This window comes from Pituophis catenifer, unplaced genomic scaffold (assembly GCF_029215685.1).
Source record: "Pituophis catenifer annectens isolate HBS135680 unplaced genomic scaffold, rPitCat1.0.hap2 SCAF_5, whole genome shotgun sequence".
Taxonomy (NCBI): Eukaryota; Metazoa; Chordata; class Lepidosauria; order Squamata; family Colubridae; genus Pituophis; species Pituophis catenifer.
Window position 1 is genome coordinate 56,326,408 of NW_027256885.1, and position 26,515 is coordinate 56,352,922.

Consider the following 26,515-nt stretch of genomic DNA (forward strand, 5'->3'; position numbering starts at 1 on the left):
CATTTTCCATTAGTCATGCAAGTATCCATTTTGTTTCAATTATATAACAGTCCAATTTAATTACTCTTCTTCCTTTGATTTTAAGAATATCAAATCTTCTTTTTTAAGATCCAGTTCAAATTTTAAAATATCCAGTCTTTTCACCATGTCTCAATATTTAACAACCAGACTAAGAGATGTGCAGGAGGAAAGTGGAGTGAAACGGAGCTCTTTGAAGCCGGGTGAGTGACAACCAACCCAGGCTTGTAACAACGCCTAGAGCAATATTTTTAACTATAAGACCCCTAGCCTTAAAACAGCGGCTGAATAACAAAGGGGCTATAGAAAGTTTAAAATGTAACTTTAAAGAGACAAAGACCCGACCAACAACTAACTCTTGAACAGAACTAATGGGATTAAATATTCTGCCTTTTTAATATTTCCTAAAATATTTATTCTTCTAGGAAAGGGGTGGGTGCTAACTTCCTACAATCCCTCCCTTTTTTTTTTTCAAAACGTGAGTTTTGAAACATGTTCTTGGCAAAAGATTAAAATTGATCAGATCAGGGATACTTGATGGGTGCTTTTAATTGTTCTAATGCAAAGGGGAAGGCATTGATAGGGGAAATAGAAAAGGGATTCCTTCAGTGGCTTCCAAAAGCTTTCATCCATGAAGGTCTAGCAGCCAGGGGGAAAGTTCTGGAAAGAAATTTACAGTATCCATTTTCTATGCCAATTAATTTCAGATTTCAGATATCACTTTCTGTGAGCTTCCAGTAAGGTTTCAAGCAAGCACACATCCCAAAATTTTTCACAGCCATGGTTTTCCTTTAAATTACAGGCTGCCATTTCATGGGTTGGTTACTAAACCTGCCTAGCTCTTACTTTAGTGCATCCAGGATTTGTGAGTCCAAATTGAGGTTAGTCTGTGTGCAATCCAGGCTTTTTCCCCCTTTTTTAAAAAAATTACACACAATGAGCCCTGGGACTTCTACTCATGAGACCACCAGCGCAACATATTGTGCTTTACTGGGCAACTGGGCAGCATCATTTGTGAGTCACAGTCAGGGCTTGGGTTTTGGAGATTTCTTTTTCTGCTATCTTTTCAAGTGAGGGAATTGCCTGAAGAATTAGCAGGGAGATATGAATACTTGGGCTTTTAGTGCCACAGAGCAAAAATCAACCTAGGAGAAGCTTTGTGTGAAGGGAATAGTTTCAGTCTAATTCTGAATGGTGTGTCTCTCTGTGTGTGCATGTGTATACAGCTACTTTTACAATACAGGCAATACAAACATTTTGGACATATTTCTCCTCCCCACCAGACAGAAATCTAAGGTGTACAGAACTTGCTGTGGCAACCACTCTCAAATACAATCCTTACAATAAACTGATTACAATATAAATGAGACAAGAAAGAAAACCTTACAATGAATTTCCACCCTCCCCCATAGTCTCTCCAGACTGTCTTCTGGGGATTGAAAAGAGTCTTTTGGTCTTTATGTGTACATCTCAGGGTCTTTTCTTTCATGTCTGCTGGGTGACGTGCGTGGTGGTAAGGCTGGTCAGTCAGGCTTGGGAAGGTCTGCTCCACTCTGGTTGCTGTGATGACTTTCAGTGGAGGCTGGATTCAAACCCAATTCCTGGCTCAAACAGATGGAAGGTCTCCTCTGGCGGCAGCACCTGGATCCATGTGCTCTGCTTCCACAGTTACAGAGTCATCTGTGCAGGGCTGAAAGACATGAGAACAGGGTCCCCTCCCCCTTTTGTGGGTAATCTTCCCAGGAAAGGCATTGTAACAGGATTAGAGATGGGGGGGGGCTTGAGTGGGGGGGTAGATAGCTTGCAGGCAGAGTTTGAAAAGAAACAACACAACAGTATTGCAGTTACTAAACAGATAATGCAGTTTCAACAAAATGGAGACACAACAGATGAGAAAGAAAAAACTGGATTCACATACTTTGGGAAAGAAATGAACAGGTAAAACCATTTAAACACATACAGTGAGTGCAAGACTGATTTTTTTTTCTGTAAATGAACTTAAAACGTTTCGTCATAAACTTGAGTTGTTACTTTAAGATACAGAGAGGGAAGGAGAAAAAAAATAGAAATAAAATGAAAAGTTCTCTTTACTCTGTTCTTGTTGGCCAGACAAACACAGGGCAAAGGCTCTTCCTTTTTTTTTCTCTCTCTCTCCCCATTTTCCATTGTTTCAACCTTTTTTTTTCTCTCTAACAATTTAAAATTCTTGTCTCTAGGTCCATTTTACAGTTACAATTACCTCGAGGGTGCACAAAGACATAGACATACACACATAAAAACAAGGAGGACAAAAGAGAGGAAAACAGAACTCTGAGATTTACACACACACTGATCATTCCCACCATAAATCTCAGTTAAATTAGAGAAGGCACAAATCTTAAACATACCACGTGGTTGCATAGAAGACAGAGAAAGAGACAAACAAACAAAACAAACAAAACCCCCAATATTCCTATTTATATGTTTCCCTTTTCTTTTAAGTACCTTTATTTAGCCAAATTTGTCTCCCGGTGTTATCTCTTAGCATAGCCCATTTTCTGCACAATTTCTGAGCTTTCCTTTTGCTCATGCCAGGTAACACTGGCGTCCTCCTGGCATCCCAGGCCACAATCAACTCTTCCAGGGGATTTCCCATCACCCTCGAGCTACCGCTTCCCATGATCCTTGAAATGTAAGGTTCACTTTGGCTTAGCCGGGTGACACTCCTTCAGTTTTCAGGGAAAAAAAGGTTCTGGGAAGGACTTCGATTCCCTCATGAAGTACGGGCCCCTTCCTATTTAGGGAATTTGTCTAGGTTTTCAGATTAAAAAAAAAAAAAAGATCTGGGAGGACCTCACTGCCCCTACAGCTAGTACTAGCACCTCCCTACTCAATACACATACACTGGGGCTGCTTTCTTGGAATACACCAGGGACTCCCTTTACTTTTTATTACCCATTTCACTTTCACTTGGCATTTGCTTGGTTTCCGTTCCTTTTAAACACAAAGTTCCACGTTCGGCAACCCCCCCCCTTGCTTTCTCTATCCTACCGGTCATGGCTCGGTGGAGCTAGCAGTAGGCAGAGGTGCAGCTAGAGGTCACTCAAAGAGGTGAAATCAGACTGTTTTCCAGGTGGAATCCCACACACACACTTCCTCCTTCCCTAACAGAAGGTCCTGTGCTCTGGCAAAATTCCCATGCTCTCCACACTGTTGGTCTTTCTGTGGTTAGGAAATGCAGAGGAAGCAAGATCCAGCTGTGATTGGGAGAAGGGCCCTCACACACATGCAGGCATACACACATTTCCCATGATTTTCCATGCTTTAAAATTAAAATTTAGAGTTACTCACCTTCTTTCCAAGCAGCCTTTGAGCTCAACACTCAAAACCCCTTTAAAACCTAGTTCCAAATGGCCAAGGTCCACAAAAACTTACCCACAGACTCAATGGGTCTGCTGCTAGCAAGGGAAGCTTACCTAGCTTGGAGTCCCATCTGGGGTGCCAAATTGTTAGAAGAAATATCCTTCTGGGTTCAGCTCCAAGTGGGGAAAAAGACACTGGAAACATGGAGACTGCTTGGAAAGATGGTTTAATGGTGGACAGGATCACATGGTTTGAGTTCCTGAACAGAAAAAGGGGGGAGATGCTGCGAGTCCCCGGGTTTTATGCCCTCTCTGCCTTTGAACTTCCTGGGGCCCCGAAAGAGTATCCTGATTGGTTGTCAGACTCCCAGGGTGGGGGTCTTAGCTAGCCTTGCTGGCTGATATAATCTTCCCAGGTGCCATGTGGTGAGTTTCTGTTGCTAGATGGGTCCTATTGTGTTGCAGATGATGGTCCATTGACAAAGATGGGAGGGAATTGAGTTTCTGCCTCTGGCCCATTGACAAAGGGTGAGGGGGGCAAGAAGGTGGGAGCTGCTTCGTCTTTAAAACATGCTTTTCCATTTCTCATCCAGGGAAACATAATATTCTGCCTTTTTAATATTTTCTAAAATATTTCATTGTTCTAGGAAAGGGGTGGGTACTAACTTCCTACAGTTGGAAATGTAAACACCAAAAAGGAACTTATTATCACATGTGGTGGTCCTGCCATAAGGCAAAACAATTCTGGCAAATAATTAAAACACAAATAGAAGAAATTACAAATCAACAAATAGAAATGAGGCCAGAAACTTTCCTACTGGGAATAATTACTGGGCCATATGAAAAAGAAATAAGATACTTAATCATCCATATAATTACAGCAGCACGAATAGTTTTCGCCCAAAACTGGAAAAACAATGACATACCATTAGAAGTTGTGATTAGAAAAATTATGGAGTGTGCGGAAACGGATAAGCTCACGAAGGAGATACAAGAAAAAGATGAAACAGAATACTATTTAGTTTGGGAGAAATGGTATAAATGGTTGGAGGAAAAAGTAGGGGGGGAAAGGCGGATAAAAGAGGACTAAATAATGGTCAAATTAGGTTGAGAAATATAGAAACAAATGGGAAGAAATAAAAATGGTGAAAAGGAAATTGGGTACATGTTTATGTCAAATGTAAATAAAATAATTATAATAATAGAATATAGTATAATGGTATATATATGATATATTAGAATTATATGTATAAAAGATATATTAAGATAAGAAAGAGAAAATGGATAAATATGGATTACTGATGCGAGGATGTTGAAAAGAAGATGTAAATATCTGTTTTTGTTTGTTTTAAAAAAACCTGTTTAATAAAAATTATTTAAAAAAAAAAAGAAAGTCTAAAGCATAAGCTGTTAATAAGCTCTGTTTCACTGGTACCATCCACATGGTCTTCATCTGATTTTAGACACCCCATTAAACAATGGTGTAATATTTTAACAATACATGCTTTCAGAATTTGAGGCATGCTGACATTTTGAGACCCCACCATTTCTAAAACAGGAAATAAGGTAGAATTAGGTTGTCTGTTTCAACTAATCAAAATACTGTTTTCTTAATTTTTATATTTACTTACCATTTGATGTTTTGCAGAACCTGCAATAACAAGGCTTTATAAGTTTGTTCTCTTCAATGAAGCCATATAGCTCAGGTCTTTTTCTTATTCTACGCCCATGCTTGGGTGGTTTGGGGAACAAATTTACAGCAAACAAAACTCCATCAGAGGTTGCCATCTTCAGAAGACTGCTGGAATTAAACCTGCCTGCACAAACTCCCCTGCCCTTGCAATGACACGTCCTTGAGCCTTGCACATGCCCAGAATCACAGGGTTATGACATGCCCGGGAATGTCCCAAACAAGTCTTAACCCCTACTTGCCTCCTGGCTGCTTGCCTCTTGTGAGCATTTTAATTCCTGTTAATATTCCTTGTCTTTTGCTGTAGGGGGCAGAATAAATTTTATTAAGGCCGTGCTTCGAATGGTTACATGTACATGAGGATTTGAGGGGGGCACTTGGTAAAATATGTGTCTTTAGATTTTTACAAAGGTAAAAACCAGCTGTGGGTTTTAAAAGGGCTGTGGGTTTTTTCCCCCCTGCATTCGAGGAAATGATTTTAAAACCACCTAGAAATAAGTTCGACTCCCTATGCACGGTCACTCATGCCCTCGTTACTTCCCGCCTCGACTACTGTAATGCTCTCTACATGGGGCTCCCCTTGAGGAGCACTCGGAGGCTCCAACTGGTGCAGAATGCGGCCGCGCGGGTACTTATGGGGGCGGCATGGCGCTCCCACGTGACACCTCTCCTGCGCGAGCTGCATTGGCTTCCAGTGGTCTTCCGAGTGCGCTTCAAGGTGTTGGTTCTCATCTTCAAAGCGCTCCATGGCTTAGGACCCAGTTATTTACGAGACCACCTTCTGCCTCCGATAACCTCCCACCGGCCAACACGCTCCCACAGAGAGGGTCTCCTCAGGGTGCCGTCTGTCAGGCAATGTCGGCTGGCGACCCCCCGGGGAAGAGCCTTCTCTGTGGGGGCACCCGCCCTCTGGAATGAGCTGCCCCCAGGGATACGACTAATCCCGGATCTCCGGACCTTCCGCCGGGCCCTGAAGACGTTTTTATTTCAGCAAGCCGGGCTGGGTTAAAAATTTTTAATTGGTGAATTTTATGGGTAACGGGGTTTTAAATTGGTGAAGCCTAAGATAATTTAATTCTGTTTTAATGCATTTTAATATTTGTATTGTGTGTTTTTAATTTTGGCTGTTCACCGCCCCGAGTCCTTCGGGAGAGGGGGCGGTATAAAAATTTAATAAATAAATAAATAAATAAATAAAGTACCTTTTAGAAAAAAAGGGGGTTAAATGCAGGCCCTGGATTCATTTCATTTTCATTTTATTGAATTTGTATACCGCCCTACTCCCGAAGGACTCAGGGCGGTGAACAGCCATAAAATAAAACATATAGATACAAAATTTAAAATAGAGATAAAACAAATTAAATAAATTTGGCTGAACCATTTTAAAACCCCAATAATTTAAAACCAAATTTAGAATTCCCATTTAAAAAGAGGAAAAGTTTAGGTCAGGCCAGCTTGATGAAATAGGAACGTCTTAAGCGCGCGACGGAAGGTACGCAGATCCGGAATCCTCCGTATCTCCGGGGGGAGCTCGTTTCAGATAGTAGGTGCCCCCACAGAGAAGGCTCTCCCCCTGGGGGCCGCCAGTCGACATTGTTTGGCCGACGGCACCCGGAGGAGCCCCTCTCTATGGGAGCGTACTGGTCGGTGGGAGGCTATTGGTGGTAGCAGGCGGTCCCGCAAATAGCCAGGTCCTAAGCCATGGAGCGCTCTGAAGGTGATAACCAAAACCTTGAAGCGCACTCGGAAGACCACCGGGAGCCAGTGCAGCTTGCGCAGGAGAGGCGTTATATGGGATGCCTTTTAGGGGCTCATTTTTTCCCAGCTTTTGAGACACTGATTTTTAAAACTCCACAAAAATTAAAAGCATCATTAGGCTAGAATGATTAGAAATAAAAGCCTTTTTTTTTATTTCACTCCCCCCCCAGTAGGGTTTGTTTCCCAAAAACACAGGCCTCTGTTAATTATTCACTTTACTTAGCTATTTATTTGTTTGTTTGTTTGTTTGTTTATTTGGTTTTGAATGTCCATAGAATTAGTCTAGGGTTAAGCTAATCATGTCCCCAGAGGCTTGACTGCCCCATCTTTCTTGATGGGGGTAGGTTCACCACGCCTTATCTGAAAATAGGGCTGACATTGCACCACACCTTATCTGTTAGGTTTACTCATGCTTATCTTGATGGGCTTAGGTCAACACGTCATATCCGGCTAGGGTTATGACCTTGTGAGTCCTGCACCACGTGGGGGTAGATTATGCACATCACATCCAGGGAGGAGGGGTATGTACGTCATATCCAGAGGGTGGGGGCTGAGCACGTCACTTCCGTTTAGGGGCATGATCTGGTGACGTAATCATCACGTGGGTTTGTTTACTTTGATGATGTCACTGATCAAAAGTACTGATAATTTTCATTAAAATTTGGTATACACTATATCTACTTGTCTCCTTTATTCTACAACATTATGAAACCAAACACATTTACAGGACAAGTCAGTAAGCGCCAAAATAAAGACAGAGTAAGTTGAATTTAAGCATTATATTTCTGTCTTGTTTTCCTTTGTAAACTATAAACTTTCATTTTAACTCTTGATTGGTGAACTGGTCTTCTTTTACTTACTCCCCTCTACCCCAGTATTTAAGTAAAAAATAAAATAAAATGCTTAAAACTAAAACCATTTCCCTCCTCTCTTCCACTTGGATTTTGACAACGAGCGGCACAGATCTTTTTATCCATTTAAAACAAACCCTATCACCCTACACCCATTTAACTGGAGTGGGGTGGGATGATTTTCATGGGGACAGAAGAGGGACTTGGCCCCAAAGGCTCCACTCCCAAGACCCCCCCCCCTCTTCCTACCTATAGCCATGGGTGTTGAAAGCCTGGCTTTCTCGCAGCAAGGCCTGATAGAGATGCAGCACTTCAGCCCTCTTGGACGCTGCCATCTTGTAAACATGCTGCCGGGCTTCCCCTGTGCCTTTGCTGCCTTGGTCGGAGCCTGATTCCAGAAGTGGTCTGGGGAAGTGCAGAGGTTGGGACTTGGTTGGCGAAGCGGGCGCTGCATTGTACGCCTAAAGCAAGATGGCTCACCACTAGGCCTGCGCTGGCTGCCCTTTCTCCAGACGTCTCCAGACATCACAGTCTGTGCTGGGGCAACGATGCGCGTGCCCACTGAGAGGGCTCTGAGTGACCCCTCTGGCACGTGTGCCATAGGTTCGCCACCACTGCTCTATACCATTACTGACAAATGGCAGTCCAATCTCTTTGTGAAAGCCTCCAGTGATGAAGCTCCCACAACTTCCGAAGGCAAGCTGTTCCATTGATTGATTGTTCTCACTTTCAGAAAATTCCTCATTTCTAGATCAAATCGCTCCTTGTTCTTGACAGGATTAGGCTAGGGAAGGAGTTTTTAAAATGTTAATATAGAGCAGGAGTTTCTTGTCAGAGTTCTTATGTCTTTTTAAATACATGTTCTAATTAACAGAATTGATTTTATTAATTTGGAATAGGGTTGCAATGCTGTTTCTATGTTTATGTATTTTGATCCTGCATTTTCAGCATTTAAGAGTTAGCTTACAGTATTAGACTGTGAAGATTTCAAATTATCTTGTAACTGTGTTGCTTGTGTGTTATGGAGCACCCACAACTTCTGAAGGCAAGCTATTCCATTGGTTGATTGGTCTCACCCTTAGGAAATTTATTCTTAATCCTAGATTGCTTCTCTCTTTGGTTAGTTTCCATCCATTGTTTCTCGTCATGCCTTTTGGTGCTTTGGAAAATAGTTTGACCACCTCATTTTTGTAGGAGCCCCTCAAATTTCCTGACAGAACAATTAATCACTCTAACCACTGTGCCATCACGGCTCTAAGTCAACAATGAGCCAAAAGAAGAATTTAACCAGAGGCTTGAGAAAGAATCAGCGTTTATTTTGATCAAAGCAAAAGGCTGTGTAGACCATTCCATGAACATACAGACAAGGTGCATGTAAGGAAGGCCACACCTTGGGGAAGGTATGGTGTCCTTTTATACCTTCAGAGACATCATGTCGTATTCTGCTCACCGAGCTGGCTCGACCTGCTGTAAACATGACTCGCAGACAAACCACGAGGTTGTTAACAGGTTTAATCCTCATATCCCGGTGGAGTCATACACGAACGTTGCAAGGAACATAAAGTTGGTGTTGGGAGTGGCTGCCTCCCAGCGCCCTTTTAACAATAATCAAATTAAACCGGGAGCATCTCTAGCCAATTGGCAGTACTTCCGGGCTCCGCCCCGCCCCTCTTTTGCAGCAGCCGGGAACGGCTCTCCCTCCCCTCACATAGCCCTGTCCTGGCCATGGGGTGACCGACCGCCTATTCTTCGGATTCAACACCCCCCACCACCATTGTGTGAGACTGTAATCAGCACTCTCCCCCTCCCCCGTCACGACGTAGCAGAAACGTTGTGCGGTAAAGCTGCCCTGTCACTGATGGTCCTGCCGGATATCCCCTCCCCACTTCAGTGTCGAGTTGGCTTGACACTCGACAGGCGGCCCCCTCTACCAGGAGCCCACCAGCAAGACATGAAAACAAGAGGTTAGGTTATGGAACCAGGTTTTTGAGGATTGGTCTCATGATACCGCTTAAGGAGTTTTGTAGCGTTAAGATCCGTGGCGGCTACCTAGGATGCTTCAGCTAAAGGATATCCCTTCCACTTCACTAAATATTGTAACCCACCGTGCCAGACCCGTGAGTCCAGGATCCCGTCTATTTCGTAATGGTCGTCTTTTACAGGGCCCGGGGGTTTGGTATTTGTCGGGCGCTCTATTGGTTTCAGCAAACTAGAATGGAAGACGGGGTGGATTTTTCCCAAATATGGTGGCAATTGCAGAACCACGGTAACGGGATTAATCACTTTCCAGATATGGAATGGACCAAGGTACTGGGGCCCTAGTTGTTTGCACGGAGTTTTTAACTGTATGTATTTGGTGGAGAGGTACACCTGATCTCCTACCTGAAACGGTTTATGAGTGGCCCGCTTCCTATTGGCATAGGTTTTGTATTCGGCTGCTGCTTTGTTTAATGTGGCTTTCACCTGCGGCCATATCATCCCTATCCGGTTACCCCATTCCTCTGGAGATACGTGATCTCGGCTTAGGCTATTTAACTCGGGGATGGCCCTGAATTCCCTCCCCGAGACAATTTTGAAAGGTGTGGTTCCCGTACTGCGGTGAATGGCGTTATTATATGCTACTTCAGCATAAGGTAACAGATCTGCCCAATCGTTCTGTTGATAAGATATGTAACAACGTAAGTAGTGCTCTATCATGGCATTAGTCCGTTCCGCTGCTCTTTTGGTGCTAGGATGGTAGGCCGTACTCAGGCCCTGAGATGACCCAATCGAGGCTAGGAAGTTACACCAAAACCGTGCCGTGAATTGGACCCCCCTGTCCGAGATGATGCATCGTGGGACACCATGTAAGCGGTAGACATGTTGGATGAACATTTTTGAGAGCTTTCTGGCTGACGGCAATCCGCTGCACGGAACAAAATGAGCCTGCTTGGAAAAGAGATCGACTATGGTCCATATTACGGTATTCCCATTACTGAGGGGTAGATAGACCACAAAGTCCATCGCGATCTCTTCCCAGGGTTCTGTGGGATTAGCCACTGATTGCAAAAGGCCCAAGGGCCGTCCAGATCATGACTTGGTAGTTGAGCAAGTGGAGCAGTCCTTTACATATCGTTTAATATCTTTTCGTATTTGTGGCCACCAAAATTGTCGTCTGGTCAGATGTAATGTTTTGAGGAAACCAAAATGACCACCCAATTTGGAATCATGACATCGCTGTAACACTGATTGGCGTAGAGCCGTCGGTATGTAAATGCACGGTCCCATTCAGGCGATTCCATTCTGGTGTGTTAATATCAACTTGTGAGCACAGACCCAGGGGTCTTTACTTGTTTCGCGCCACAGGTCAGTTTGCCATGCAGGTTCTGTAGTGTGTAAGCATTCTTCGTTAGGGCCTTTTGGTATCATAGCTTGGATAATATCCTCTCTTTTGCTCTGATACTGAGGCATTCATGAAAGCGCGTCTGCCAAGAAATTCCTCCCCCCGGTACATATTTCAGGTCGAAGTTGAAGCGTTGGAAATATTGTGCCCAACGGATTTGTTTAGGAAATAGCTTTCTCAGTGTTTGGAGGGCCTGCAGGTTTTTATGATCAGTCCACACTTCAAACTTAGTACCAATCCCCTCTAAGAGGTGTCGCCACGTTAACAAAGCCCAACGGACCGCGAAGGCCTCTTTTTCCCAAATCGCCCAGCCTCTCTCCGTCGGGGTCAATTTTCGGGAGGTGTAGGCACAAGGGTGTAACACCCCGTCCTTGGCCCTTTGTAGTAGCACAGCACCCACGGCTACGTCGCTGACGTCTGCTTGAACGATGAACATGAGACCCAGGTCAGGATGTTTTAAGAGCGGCTCTCGAGAGAAAAGGTTCTTCAACCGTTCAAACGCTTGTTGACACTCCATTGTCCATTATAATTTCTGACCAGGACTCGCTTTCAACCCCATATGTTTAGTGTGTAAGAGGTCTGTTAACGGCAGCGCTACTTGTGCAAATGCTGGAATAAATTGTCTATAACAATTTGCGAAGCCAAGGAAGCTCTGCAGTTGCTTCCTCGTTGTGGGTGCCTGCCATTCTAGGACTGTCTTTACTTTGTTCGGGTCCATCTCCACCCCCGTTCCTGAAATCCGATAGCCTAGATAATCCAGCTGCGTCCGATGAAATTCACATTTTGATAACTTAACAAAAAGGTGTGCCTTTAGCAACTTGCTCAACACCTGCCGTACCAGCTGAATGTGTTCTTCAATCGTTTTTGTGTATATCAAGATGTCATCTAGATATACTAATACGCCTCTATAAAGATGCTCATGCAACACTTCATTAATGACTTGCATGAACACGGCTGGGGCTCCCTGCAGTCCAAACGGCATCACCTTAAACTGATAACTCCCCAGGGGACAGTTAAAGGTGGTCTTCCACTCATCTCCTTGTCGTATGCGCACACGATAGTAGGCCTCATGCAAATCGAGTTTGGTAAAAACTCGTCCGGTGGATAATACGGCCAGGAGGTCCTTAATCAAAGGTAGAGGGTATAGGTACTCCACACACACCGTGTTCAATCCCCGGAAGTCGACACAAAGACTCAGGCCTCCGTCTTTCTTTTCCCTGAACAACACAGGGGCCGCCAACTGCGATCTGCTAGGTTCGATAAACCCTCTTGCGAGATTTTTATCGATATACCGTCGAAGTTCTTCCATCTCGGCCAGTGTCATAGCATACATCCAGGGTTTCAGCAGTTTAGCCCCTGGGATCAGTTCAATAGCACAATCTGTTGGTCTATGGGGTGGTAATACCTCACTCTCTTCTTCGTTAAAAACCCTTTTGAGATCGTTATACACCTTTGGGAATCCATACGAGCCCTCGTTCTGTCCCCCAGCTTGTTCCATCTGTTCCTCAGGTTCTGGCTCTGGACCTATTACCAGCCATAATTTCCGATACCACCCCTCCCACCAAATATGGGGCTTCCATTTGTCCAACCATGCTAAGCCCAAAATGAGGGGTTCCACCATCCGTTCCACTATGATAAAATGCAGGGCCTCCCTGTGCTCCCCTATTTGTAACTCTATGAGTTCAGTAATGAGTTTGGATGCCCCCCCCCAGTACAGAGCCATCCATTTGTTCGAACCTTATCGGGGTTCTTAATTGCACTGTGCGTAACCCCAGATCCTCAACTATCACTCGGCTAATTAAACATCTGGTGCAACCAGAATCTATCAATGCTCCCCTGTGACTCACTTGAGAGGTACGTGGATTCCGTATCACGACTGATATGATAAAGGGGCGTATCGGCGCACTTACCATGGGGTCATTCGGGTCGCTCTCCTCGTCATTGACGGTTACAGGATTTCCTTCAGGTGCACTGGGACTCGTCGCCTCCTTTTCAGTAGACCGTGGACTGCCACGTGGAGTTTGGGCAGCCAATCGGGATTGGTCTGTGCCCAGACAGCCGCGGCCCCTCAGTGTGCGTGCCGTCCCTGTCGGTGGTATCTTAGCTTGAATAGGGGGTAAAGGGCAATCAAGAGCCCGGTGTCCTGGCTGGTCGCAGCGGAAACAACGAAATACACCTCTGCCTGCTGGTTCTGAAGAACGGAGAGGAAAGGGACCATTCCATCCAGTACCCGTCCCCCTGCCGGGCGACAGTCTGTCCACCTGTCATCGTTGCTGACCACTGTCCCCTCCCTGGGACCTGAATTCCCGCAAACCCACGTCTAGGTCTATGGCCGCCTTGAACCACTCCGTTATCCGGGGCGGCAAGCCTCTGTAAACACAGGCCTGTCTAATGTCCCTATCCAACCCCAACCAAAAATGGTGCACTAGCAGCCATTCTGGCCAGGCTCGCAGGCGTCCTGCGAGGGCTCAGAACTCCTTGATATACTCTCTGACAGATCGCCCCTTCTGCCTTAATGATTACTTAATGCTTAGTACCCAATTCTGGCCCCCTGGCCCATGCCTTCCTTGTAGCCCTGCATTGGCTGTGCAGCAAAGAACAGGGGGGCTGGGTGCTTAGCAACACAGGTATTTGCCCGATGTAACCCTGCCAAGCCAAGACATAACCCGCACCAGGCTCTGAGTTGTACACAAAAACAAGATAACAGAAGTGAGATCACTGGTAGAAGCAAATGGCAGAGGCAATTCCAATTCTTAGCAAAGCAATTCTTACAGAAGCAAAACAGCAAGTCAAACCAATTCTACTGACTCTACTATTATGTCCCACTAATTCTACCTATTCTATTATTATTATGTCCCTTCAATTGGAACAGTGCTATTTTATTGTGCTATTTTATTGTGAGTTGGACTAAGAAATTTCCTAAGGGTGAGATCAATAAGTTGGCCATGCCCACCCAGCCATGCCCACCCAGTCGGTCATTAGGGCAGAGAACCAGTTGTTAAATTATTTGAATCCCACCACTGGGCATAACCTCAAACTGACAGGAAGGAAGTTCAAAAGTAATGCTAGAAAATATTACTTCACCCCCCCAAGAAAGGAAGACCCTGGATGACTATTTAAATCATATAGGAGAAGCAGAAAGAAAACTCCAAGATGATCCAGAAGATGAAGCAGCCAAAGAAAATTGGATGATGTGGAAGCATAAAGTAAATATCATGGAGCAAGAAGAATTAGCACAAAGAATGAAAAGAACGAAACAATATCTTTTTGAGAACACTAACAAATCGGGGAGGTGGCTGGCCTATAAATTAAAAAAGGAAAATGAAAGGGGAATAATCCATATTTTAGAGGACTCTAAGGGCAAATTATTGACTAACGAGGAAGAAAAACGAGATAGGGTGAGAGAATATTACGAATCTCTATATAAAGAAGGGGAGACATCAGATGACAAAATAGAAAAGTATTTGATAAAAGCAGAACTCCCACAAATAACTGATGAAGAGAAAGAAATGCTTAATAGAAAGATTACAATTGAAGAATTAAAAATAGCCCTCTCCAAATTGAAAAACAATAAAGCCCCAGGACCTGACGGATTTCCAGGGGAAATATATAAAAAATTAGAAGAAATACTCCAACCGAAATTAGTAGAAATTTTTAATGACGCACTGTTGGACCATAAAATTCCAGAGTCATGGAAAGAGGCGCATGTCACACTCATGCCGAAAGAAGGTGCCGACCTAAAACAAATTCAAAATTACAGACCAATTTCGCTTCTAAATACGGACTACAAACTATTCATGGGCATAATTGCGGAAAGAATGAAAAAGATTTTAAATAATTGGATATATAAAGACCAGAACGGATTTTTACCGGGGAGACAAATTAGGGATAACATGAGAATTGTGCTAGATACGCTAGAGTACTATGAGGAACACCCCGGAAAACAGATGGCTCTGATTTTTGTCGATGCTCAAAAGGCATTTGACAACCTAAATTGGAAATTTATGATTAAACAAATTGAGATTATGAAATTCGGAACAAATTTTGAAATGATGATCAAATCCATCTATAACAACCAAAAGGCGAGTATCCTGGTGAATGGGGATAGGACTAAAACATTCCAAATTAGTAAGGGAGTAAGGCAAGGCTGTCCCCTATCCCCTCTATTGTTCATTCTGGCCCTAGAAGTCCTTCTACGGAAAATTAGAGCTAACGATGAAATAAAAGGAATGAAGATTAGGAAGGAGACTTATAAGACACAAGCATTTGCAGATGACGTTGCCCTAATCCTTGAAGACCCTATAGAGTCAGGACCTAAAGTATTGGAGGAATTAAGTAAATATGGAGAGGTGGCAGGCTTCATATTGAACAAAACTAAAACTAAAGTATTGATTAAGAACATAACTGAGAGTCAGCAAAACGAGATAGAAGAAGTATTAGGACTACAGGTTGCCAAAAAAATTAAATACTTAGGAATTTGGATTATATCAAGATGTTCGACTCTGAAAGACGATAACTATATTCCCCTAATTAGAAAAATAAAACAAGACCTAGATAACTGGAAAAAAATAAGATTATCACTTTTGGGCAAGATAGCCACAATCAAGATGAACATCCTCCCCAGAATATTATTCCTATTCCAAAATATACCAATAAATTTAGATAAAAAATTCTTTCTAGAATTAGACAAAATCATTAGAGAATTTATATGGGAGGGGAAAAAACCGAGATTTTCCATTAAAATTTTAAGAGGCAAAAGAGATATAGGCGGATTTGGACTCCCGGATTGGGAAACATATTATAGGTCAGCCAAGCTAGTTTGGATAAGAGATTGGATCACCCTGGAAAATGCGAGAATTCTTACTCTAGAAGGCCATGACTTGCAAAAAGGCTGGCACGCCCACATTTGGGAAATGGAGAGGAAAAAGAAGACATATTTCCATAGACATAAAATTAGAGATTCTTTGATACAAACATGGACCCAGATCAGACAAAAACACTACAAGAAAATCCCAAATTGGCTCTCAACGATGGAGGCCCTGACTCACCCAAACAGGTGGGAGAGGGAGAAAATGGCCAGATATAAAGATATTCTAGACGAAGGAGGGAGGCTTAAACCAAATGATACCTTACGAGAGCAAGGAATAACCTTAGATTGGTGGACCTACTCACAAGTAAAATCCAGATATCAGTGGGACAAAGAACAATATGGTCTAGAACCGGGACCAAATGGATTGGATAAAGTTCTGATGGGAACAAATAAAAAGATTCTGGCAAAATTATACAATTATCTGTTAAGCGATGAGAAGTTTGAAGATGTTACAAAGAATCAAATAATTGCATGGGAGAAAAATATAGGGTGCAATATAAATTTCGGGGAATGGGAGGAGGCATGGAATAGAAATCTCAAATTGACCAGAGCGGTGGCATATAAGGAAAATCATTACAAAATGTTTCATAGGTGGTACCTAGCCCCGGCCAGACTAGCGAAGATATATCCTAATATACATCCCAATTGTTGGAAATGCGGCCATGGCCAAGGCACCTTCTTTCACATGTGGTGGACATGCCCGGAAGCGAAAGGATATTGGAGTAAGATCAGGAGATGGTTACACGAAATAATTGGGGAAGATATTGAACTAACACCAGAGATTTTCCTCCTGGGAATAATAAAGAAGCCATATAGAAAGGAAATGACACATTTAATGATCCACATAATCACAGCCACTAGATTGGCATACGCACAGTTTTGGAAAGAGAAAATTCAACCACCAGAAGAGCTTACAATTAAGAAAATACTCGAGTGCGCAGAGATGACTAAATTAACTTATGAATTAAATGATGAAAAGTCAGTATACTATATGGTGTGGGAAAGGTGGTACAAGTGGTTGCATGACAAAATGGAAGAAAGATCAAAGGTGTGTTAAATATTGGTTAAAAGTGAGTCAAAATATCAACAAGTATTATTTATGTAAATAGTTAAAACACTGCATATCCGATACAAATTGAAAATGTTTATTATATTTATGTGTTCTATGTTATTGTTTGAATGATTGTTTTGTTTGTTTGTTTGTTTGTTTGTTTTTCTCATTTATTTTTGTTCTGTAAAAAATCTCAATAAAGTCTATTAAAAAAAAAAAAAAAAGAAAATATTACTTCACAGAAAGAGAAGTGGAAGCTTGGAAACAACTTCCAGCAGAGGTAGTGGGTCAGACATCAGTAACTGAGTTTAAACATGCTTGGGATAAACACATGTCCATCATCTGACAAAAATTTTAAAAATTAAATTAAAAAATATAAATAATAATTAAAAAGAATAAATTAAAAAGAAAACAAAAACAAAAAGGCAAAAAACTTCAAAGGGCAGACTCAATGGACCAGTAGGTCTTGTTCTGCCATCAGTTTTCTGTTTCTAAGCAGAGATGACAGCAACTTGAGCGAAACCATCTGCCTTCTGCTCAGGAATGCCTGACCATTAAAGTGATGCATAAGACCATGTGACTGATTTCTAGGATCTTACCCAATAACTCCAAACACAGGATGCAGTGAACCAATGCTCTTTATTGATCAATGTTTCTTTTACAGGTATTTGGCTGGAAGTGGCTCTTGGACTCCTGGACCATGTCTTAAGTACCTGGGAGGCGGAGCTAAGGTAAGGAGGGGTCAGGGGAGGATCTAGGTGGATGTAGAGTTAACCCTTATCATACCTGGGATGATGAATGGTGGGCATTTATACTTAACAGATCATAGTACCAAGCTGTTTAGGAATGTTTTTAGTGATAAAGTAAAAGTCTCAGCCTACCTTCTAAACTTTAGCTGAAGTGTGTTACTCTGACTACTGAAGATGTATGCATAATGTTGCTCTTAATGATTGGCTTATAACGATGTACTGTATGCTCCCATGATTGGTTCATTACAATGTATGCTTTTCAAAATTGTACTGTATAAAAGAGGGTCCACTCCAAGCAGGGGTGTGCTCATTTGTAACTTGCTTCTGGATAACCCTTTTATTTGCAAATAAAAGGGTATTTTTTCCTTTCCACCTTTCTGGTGTGGTTCATTGGACTTGCACGCCAGTTAAAAGGACCCAAGCTTTCTGGGACAACAATCTTGCGCCAAGGCAAGATGGCTTTGGGGCTTCTCTAAGCATAATTAGAGAATGCTTTAGCTAATGCTTTAAAATATCAGTTCTTCCAATAAAGTTCCTATGATCCTCTCAAAAGAAATTTTTACAAACCAACAAATAAAACACACACATGAATTATATGGACTGTGTGTGGGAGAAGCTAGAGATTTGTTTACCCTTTTTTGTGATGAAAAGGTAGAAGGTTGTTTCTTCATATTAGCACTGGAAGCTCAGAATCATTTGCAAATTTGAAACAGAATAAGCACTCATGAATTGATATTTTCTGTGCTCAGCTGTTGATAGTTTGAACTAAGCAAATACCTTACCTGAAACTATTGGAACTATACCTGAAATATACCTGAAAGTATTTTTGAATTGTGGATGGCGAGGACAAAGTGGACAAATTGTTAGTTGGTTTTTAAAAGTTTGGAGGTGATCTGTTGTGGCACAGCTGTGTGCTTCAAAGGGCAACAATTTACATCAGGGATAGTAATGCTCTGGAATATGTTTTCAAAGAATGCTGGGATGACTGGATATTGCAAATCGGTACTATGTAACATTAGTTCAAATTCTGATAAAACTAGAAAGAGAAACAAAGAACTAACTCTGCAGGGAATATTACAGGAAAATTTAATTTAATTTAATTTAATTTAATTTAATAATTTAATTTAATTTAATTTAATTTAATTTAATTTAATTTAATTTAATTTAATTTAATTTAATTTAATTTAATTTAATTTAATTTAATTTAATTTAATTTAATTAATTTAATTTAATTTAATTTAATTTAATTTAATTAATTCAATTTATATGCCGGCCCTCTCCGAAGACTCAGGGTGGCTCACAATACATTTTAAAAAATCATTATAAAAAAAAATTAAAAATTAAAAACATTAAAAACTCATTCACGCCATTCACAAGAGCGAGATCAATGGCCCCAGGCCTGCCGGAAAAGCCAGGTCTTCACTGCTTTTCAGAAGGCCAATAGGTTGGGGATGGTCCGGACCTCAGGAGGTAACTGGTTCCAGAGAGCTGGGGCATCCACAGAGAAGGCCCTCCCCTGCGGGCCTGCCATTTTGAATAAAGAAAAGAAAGCTTTCAGAATCAGAATTCATTATATGTTTGATAATAAAGGAAGACAGAAGCCTTAACATTGAAGTTTACAGAAAACCCACACACACAGATCAATATTTACATTTTGATTCTCACCACCAACTGGAGCACACAATGGGAGTCATCAGAACCCTACACCACTGAGGTGAAGGCCTGACTACCAGAAAAGATGGAAAAGAAAAAGAATGTAAACACATCAAGGAAGCCCTCAGAACGTGTGGCCATCCCAAGTGGGCCTTCATCAAATATCAAAAAAGACCCTACAGGAGCTCCTCCATAACAGACAATGAAGAGAACAATAAATGAGGCAACCTTGTCATTCCATATGTTGCAGGAATATCAGAAAAGCTCAGGAGGCTCTTCAACCAACATAACATATGTGCACACTTCAAACCCAAGATACACTAAGGCAGAAGCTTGTCCACCCCAAGGATAAAACACCCAGACACAAACTGAGCAACATGGTATATGCAGTACAATGCAGTGAGCCATGTGCAGATCTGTACATTGGGGAAACGAAACAACCATTTCATAAACGCATGGCACAACATAGGAGAACAAACTCATCAGGACTAGATTCAGCAGTCCATCTGCATTTAAAAGACAAAGGCCACTCTTTTGAAGACAGCAAAGTCCACATTTTGGACAGAGAGGACCACTGGTTTGAAAGTGGGTCAAAGAGGCCATCTATGTCAAAACTGAACAGCCCTCTCTCAACAGAGGGGGAGGGATATGACATCATCTATCTCCAGTCTACAACACAGTCCTTTCAACAGTTCAAGAAGGCTCCATACCCATTTGCACTACTCAGGTGACCCTGAGGACACAAATAAACCTCTAGGTGGCCTTAACGACTCACTAAAAGAATGCAAATGACCATCTGTTTGCAAGGAGTATATATCCTTCCATTCCCCACCATCCAGTCGGAGCTGAAGAAGCTTCTCAGATGAGAAGAGAAATGTCTTCAAAGAAACACCAGAAAGTCCAGTTGCCTCTTTAAAAACCACCTTTGAGACAACCATAACCTGGATGACTGAGAATCTCCATTGACCTTTGATAATAAAGTTAGACCCAAATCGAACGTTAGGCAGGATGCCTGTTTAAAACTCAGTCCTGTGAAAAAATTCTTTTGTTGCCATTACAATGGATTCACATCTACTTACCTTATTGCAGGGCTGTCAAACTCCCGGCCCACGGGCTGGATGCGTCACACACTGGCCACGCCCACGCCCGATTTAGCAAAGGGGGGAAAAGTCCCAATATGTCACAAGACGCCACCGTTATGATGTGAGTTTGACACCCCTGCCTTATTGTATTGTAAGCAGCACTCTACTTGCTCAGTTGCAAGATCATACTTCCCAGATGTGCAGTAGATATCAAACAGAGCCTGATAGTACAGTGGACTAAAGCACTGTTATTAACATCTGCTGCTTGCAATTACTGCAAGTTCAAATCTCACCAGGCTCAAGGTTGACTCAGCCTTCCATCCTTTCAAAGGTAGGTAAAATGAGGACCCTTATTGTGGGGGCAATAAACTGACTTTGTATAAATATACAAAAGTATGAAGGCTATTGCTTAACACATTGTAAGCCGCCCTGAGTCTCCGGAGAAGGGCGGCATATAAATTAAAGCAAAAACAAACAAACAAACAAAAAAACAGTAGCCAAGCCTTTTCTAACTCATCAGCATCTGGCAGGGACCAATTCACTTTGTTCAAGTGCTTCAAGGTGGGTCAATTCAGCTATTGTTACTGAGGGGGGAAGTTCCCTCGGAAACTCTGGCATTGGTACAAATTCAACCCCCATGGTTACTTAAAAGGGGTGAATCCAGTACTGTTATGCACCGAGTTATTATAAGCCACTTCTTTGAAAGGTGGGAGCTCTGCCCAGTTGGTTTGCTGATAGTTTACATAGCAACATAGGTATTGCTCCACCATTGTGTTAGTTTTTTCTGCCACCCCATTGGTGCACGGATGGAACCCCAAACTAAGTCTCTGAGCTAACCCTACAGTATTTGCTTTAGGAACTCCCACCAAAACTTTGCTATAAACTGCACCCCCTGGTCTGAAATGATGCGCCTTGGGACTCCATGCAGCCAGTAAATATGCTGCACGAACATTTTGGCCAACCTCTGGGCTGAGGGAAGCTTCAGGCGTGCGATGAAGTGCGCTTGTTTTTTATTTTATTTGTTTCCATTTCTATACCGCCCTTCTCCAATAGGACTCAGGGCGGTGAACAGCCAGAGTAAAAAAAAAAAAAAAAACAGAACATACAAAATTTAAAAAACAGTTTAAAATGATTAAATATTTTTGGCCGTAAGTTAAAAACAACCCAATTTAAAATCAGTTTAAAATTTAACTCAAGCCAGCCCAGCTAGTTGAAATAAATAAGTTTTCAGGGCCCGACGAAAAATCCGGAGGTCTGTTATTGTACGTATCTCTGGGGGGAGGTTGTTCCAGAGGGTGGGCGCCGCCACAGAGAAGGCTCTCCCCCTGGGGGTCGCCAGCTGACATTGTCTGGCGGACGGCACCCTGAGGAGGCCCACTCTGTGCGAGCGTACTGGCCGGTGGGAGGCTATTGGTGGCAGAAGGCGGTCTCGTAAATACCCCGGCCCTAAGCCATGGAGCGCTTTAAAGGTGGTCACCAACACCTTGAAGCGCACCCGGAAGACCACTGGGAGCCAGTGCAGCTCGCGCAGGAGAGGTGTCACATGGGAGTGCCCTGTCGCCCCCATAATCCCCCGTGCGGCCGCGTTCTGGACCAGCTGGAGCCTCCGGGTGCACCCCAGGGGGAGCCCCATGTAGAGAGCGTTGCAGTAGTCCAGGCGGGAAGTGACGAGTGCCTGAGTGACTGTGCGTAGGGAGTCCCGATCTAGAAAGGGGCGTAACTGGCATATCAGGCGAACCTGATAAAAAAATAGGTCAACCACAGTCCAGATTACGGTGCTCCCATTACTCTCCAGCAGTTCCACTATGAAATCCATGGTGATTTCCTCCCATGGTCTGCTAGGGTTAGCCACCAGCTGTAGCAACCCAAGGGTCTTCCCTGGCAATCGTTTCATAGATGCACACACTGGGCAAGTGGTTACATAGTTCTCTATGTCCAATGGTGGGATTCAAATAATTTAACAACCGGTCGTCTGCCCTAATAACCATTTTAAGCAGGGGTGTCAAACTCAATTTCATTGAGGGCTTTATGGTCGCCCTCAAAGGGCCAGGTGGATGTGGCTGGGTGGTCACGTGACTGGGTGGCTGTGGCCAACCCGATGTCACTCACGTTGAGGGGCACCTGTGATAGGCCAGACAAGGCTGGGAGGGGTGATCCAGGGTGAGCACCAAAGCCTGGGGAAGGTGCCAGAGGGAGGGCCGAACGGTGCTGGGGCATGGGGGGGGCAGCCAAACTGCCCTTTCAGTTTTAGGCTGGAGTCCAAGCACAGAGGCAAGAGAGAAATAGGAAGCCCCTGCCCACTACTGCCTGCCCATTGCCCACAGTGGCTTCCCATTTTCACCCCCTCCCCCCCGTTGCAGTTCGTGCAGTACTATTCGACCTCCCAGGCACCCTCCTCAGCCATGCAAGACGAGATTTTAGGGCAGTGAAATCCCTTGCTTGAAGCATCCTATTGGCATGCAAATGCCTTTTGCACTGTTCCAGTCTCGGCATGAAGAGCATTTACAAGCCGATGGGAGGTTTCAAGCAAATGATTTTGCTGCCCCATAGTCTTGTTGTTCTGACCTAGGCTTTCTTAGACAGTATACAGCACAAACTTAGTCCTGGCAAACCTCTTTAATTCAGACGGCTGTGAATTATTGCCATTCCCAGTTGAAAGGCTTATCAAACAGTCTTGCAGGGGAGTGTTTACAAACACTCACCTTATCTCCCTTGGAATGCTGCCAGAGAATTAATTGCCACACGCAGGGCAAGGCCAAACTTAGCACAGAATCAAACGGAACTTTTCCACAGCTTTTACTGATCAGATGAACTAATTGCTTCCTGCAAAAGCTCACGTCCCGTTCACTTCTCTTTTATGTCTTATGGGAGGGGCCAATCATCTCCAAGCCTTACTCCCAAGTTGACCCTGTTTTCTTAATTGTTTCTGTCTCCTGGCAGCTCTGCACATGTGCACACTGGGAACAGGTTCACACTGTTCTTCTGCCTCGCTGATGTCAGACTCCCGAGACTCCGAAGGCAGCAAAGAACTACCAGATGGCCTTGGCCCCCTCTCTGCCTCCGACTCAGAACCATCATCCGAGCCTTCCCCAGACTCCAGGACTGGCCCACATTCCTCCCCAACCTCCTCACTGTCCAAATCTGCTGCCAGCTCTTCTGGCCACTGGCGGGCCACAACACTTGTCTGCTTGCAAACGCTCTTTGTGCCAAGATTGGGTCAGTACAAAAGGTGTTTGCAAGCTGATGGGAGGCTTGAATCAAATGATTTTGCTGCCCCAAAGTCTTGTCAGCTTGCAAACGCTTTTCATGCCAAGATTGGGATGACATGAAAAGTGTTTGCAAGCCGACGAGACTTTGGGCAGCGAAATCATTTGCTTCAAGCCTCCCATCAGCTTGCAAAGGCTCTTCGTGCCAAGACCATTATTCTCAGCCTAACCTGAGTTGTTGCTGCAAGAAAAATTAGGAGGCAGAAATACTATATAAGCAGCTGTGGTGGCGCAATGGTTAGAATGCAGTATTGCAGGGAAACTCTGCCCACAGCCAGCAGTTTGATCCTGACCTGCTCAAGGTTGACTCAGCCTTCCATCCTTCCAAGGTTGGTAAAATGAGGACCCAGATTGTTGGGGGCAATATGCTAACATTTGTAAGCCACTTAGAGGGGGATGTAAAGCACTATGAAGCAATATATTGTATAAGTCTAAGTGCTATTGCTATATATACCACCTTGAGCTCCTGAATGAAAGACAAGATATATATTGTAATTCCTACAAAGATAGATAATACCAGTGCATATCTTGAGTCTGCTGCCTAGCATCCACTCATTAACTGAAATATCACTAAAGAATAATTTTTAAATTCTATATTTTTAAAAAAACCTCTGTAAATTAGAATATCAAAAACTTTATTAAATATATCATAAACTTTATTAAAAATGAAATTAAATTAAAAACAGAATATCATAAACTTTATTAAAAATTGATTTTTCAATAAGCAGTTAATTTTGCCCTACTTCTTTGGGGATCATATCCATTTTGTTCTAAACATCATTGAAACAATGCATGAGGTCTGCTATTCATAATTCAGACACATTAGGTCTGTACACTTATGCTAAACAAAGGAATTGCAATTCGTTCTGTCCTGTCTTATTAAACCAAAGTAGCTGGACTACAGAGTATGAGAGTAAACATCGTCTCCATGCTACTAAGATAAGAAAGGCAGATGCTTAAACAAACTTTTCCTGCACAAACCACATTCCACCATCTACATAGCTCTTCTAAAACAGGATACTGGACCCACATATATACCTATTTAGCTACACCTTTGCAATAAGTTCTGTAAAGTATAACTTAAAAGAAAGTACACTTTGATACTGATCTATAATTTACAGCATCCTTAAACACTATATCAGCTAGTGCTGCTGAGAGTTCTAGTAATTCTTAATCCCTTTCCTAATTGGCAAGCATTAAATCCATGCAAATGATTTAAAGTTTTAAAAAGAGATCTATTGCACAAACTTTTAATATTGTTTAAAAAGTAAACTCTTAATACTGTGACTGTGCTTGCAAAATGCAGTAATTCATCTATTTTAGTCAGTATAGCCATGCTGAGAAGGATGGCTAAAATGTGCAATCCAACACATCTGAGATCCTCAAAATGAGCCTTGATAGTACAAGGGTTTAGTGCACCCTGTTATTAACACAGCTGCCTGCAATTTCTGCTGGTTCGAATCTCTCCAAGGCTCAAGGTTGACTCAGCCTTCCATCCTTTCTAAGGTAGGTGAAATGAGGACCCAGTTTGTGGGGGCAATAAGCTGACTTTGTATAAAATATACAAAAGAATGAAGGCTATTGCTTAAAGCATTGTAAGCCGCCCTGAGTCTCCGGAGAAGGGCGGCATATAAATCAAATTAAAAAAAAAAAAGTTATAATTAATGGAAGTCTTGTCACCTCCAATCAGCTCTGTTAAAGCCCCAGTTAAGTCAGGCATATGCCATTATTTAACCCTAATTTAAACTAAAAGAATGGGAAGCAATGGTTAGAAACACAGCATAAGCCTTGATGTTTGACCAATATATGTTGAGTCTCACATCGGCTCGACACATCTGGGGGTTAGGGAGAAGCGTCAGGGGATCGGAGAAGCGGAGCAGAGACCTCAGAGTCCACCATGAGGGATCCTGAAACATCACCAGCGAATCCCACCGGGCTGGGCAGAGGGACGTAGGGGGGTGTGCACAGCGGTGACGGGGGTGATTTATATGTTGTAACCCAGGCGGTCGGACACACCGCGGCCGGGTGAGGCGACTCCGTGCCGGGAGAAGAGGCAGGTGCTGATGTCATCAGTTACTACCACGGCCGGCTAAAAACAAACCCCAGAACTGAGGCTGATTGGTGGGCTGATTATTGCGGGCTATTTGAAGAGCACTGGGAGGCGGCAGCTCCCAGCGCCGACTTTGTGTGAAATCTTTGTCGCGCTCGGCATTGACTACAACCAACCCGGGCTGGAATAAACCAACATTGAGAACTGAAGCGTAGTGACTGAGTTGTTTTATTCAAACATAGCCTGGCGCGGTGTGCAATCCGAGAGAAAGTCGGCGCTGCTCTTTTCCTTTCTGCACGATTGGGCGAGCTGGTGAGATGGCTGAGGGCTTGATAACTGACGTTCCGGAGGCGGAGGAGGTTGGTGAGGAGACGGTTTTGGAGGTGGTCACGGAAGCACAGACGGTTAGTGAGCCTCCCATGGTGCGTCCGAAGGAAAGGAAGATGTGAGATGTAAATGCCTTATTCCCTAATGTGTAAATAATGTATATATGGGACATCGGGGGTTAACTTATTCTTTGGTTCCTAATGTATTCATAATTCACCACTCCCATTCTTGGCTCCACCCCTTGTATATATAAGGAGCCACCTTCACCATTTTCCTTGCTTCTATCTGTGAATATTCAGTGAATATAGAATGCCTGTTATAATTAAAGAGAAATATATTTAAACCTCTAACTCTTATTATCATTATTGAGTCTGATCCTGAAAATATTGCAACAAGCTGGTAGCTGAGGATGGTTAATTGACTCAAT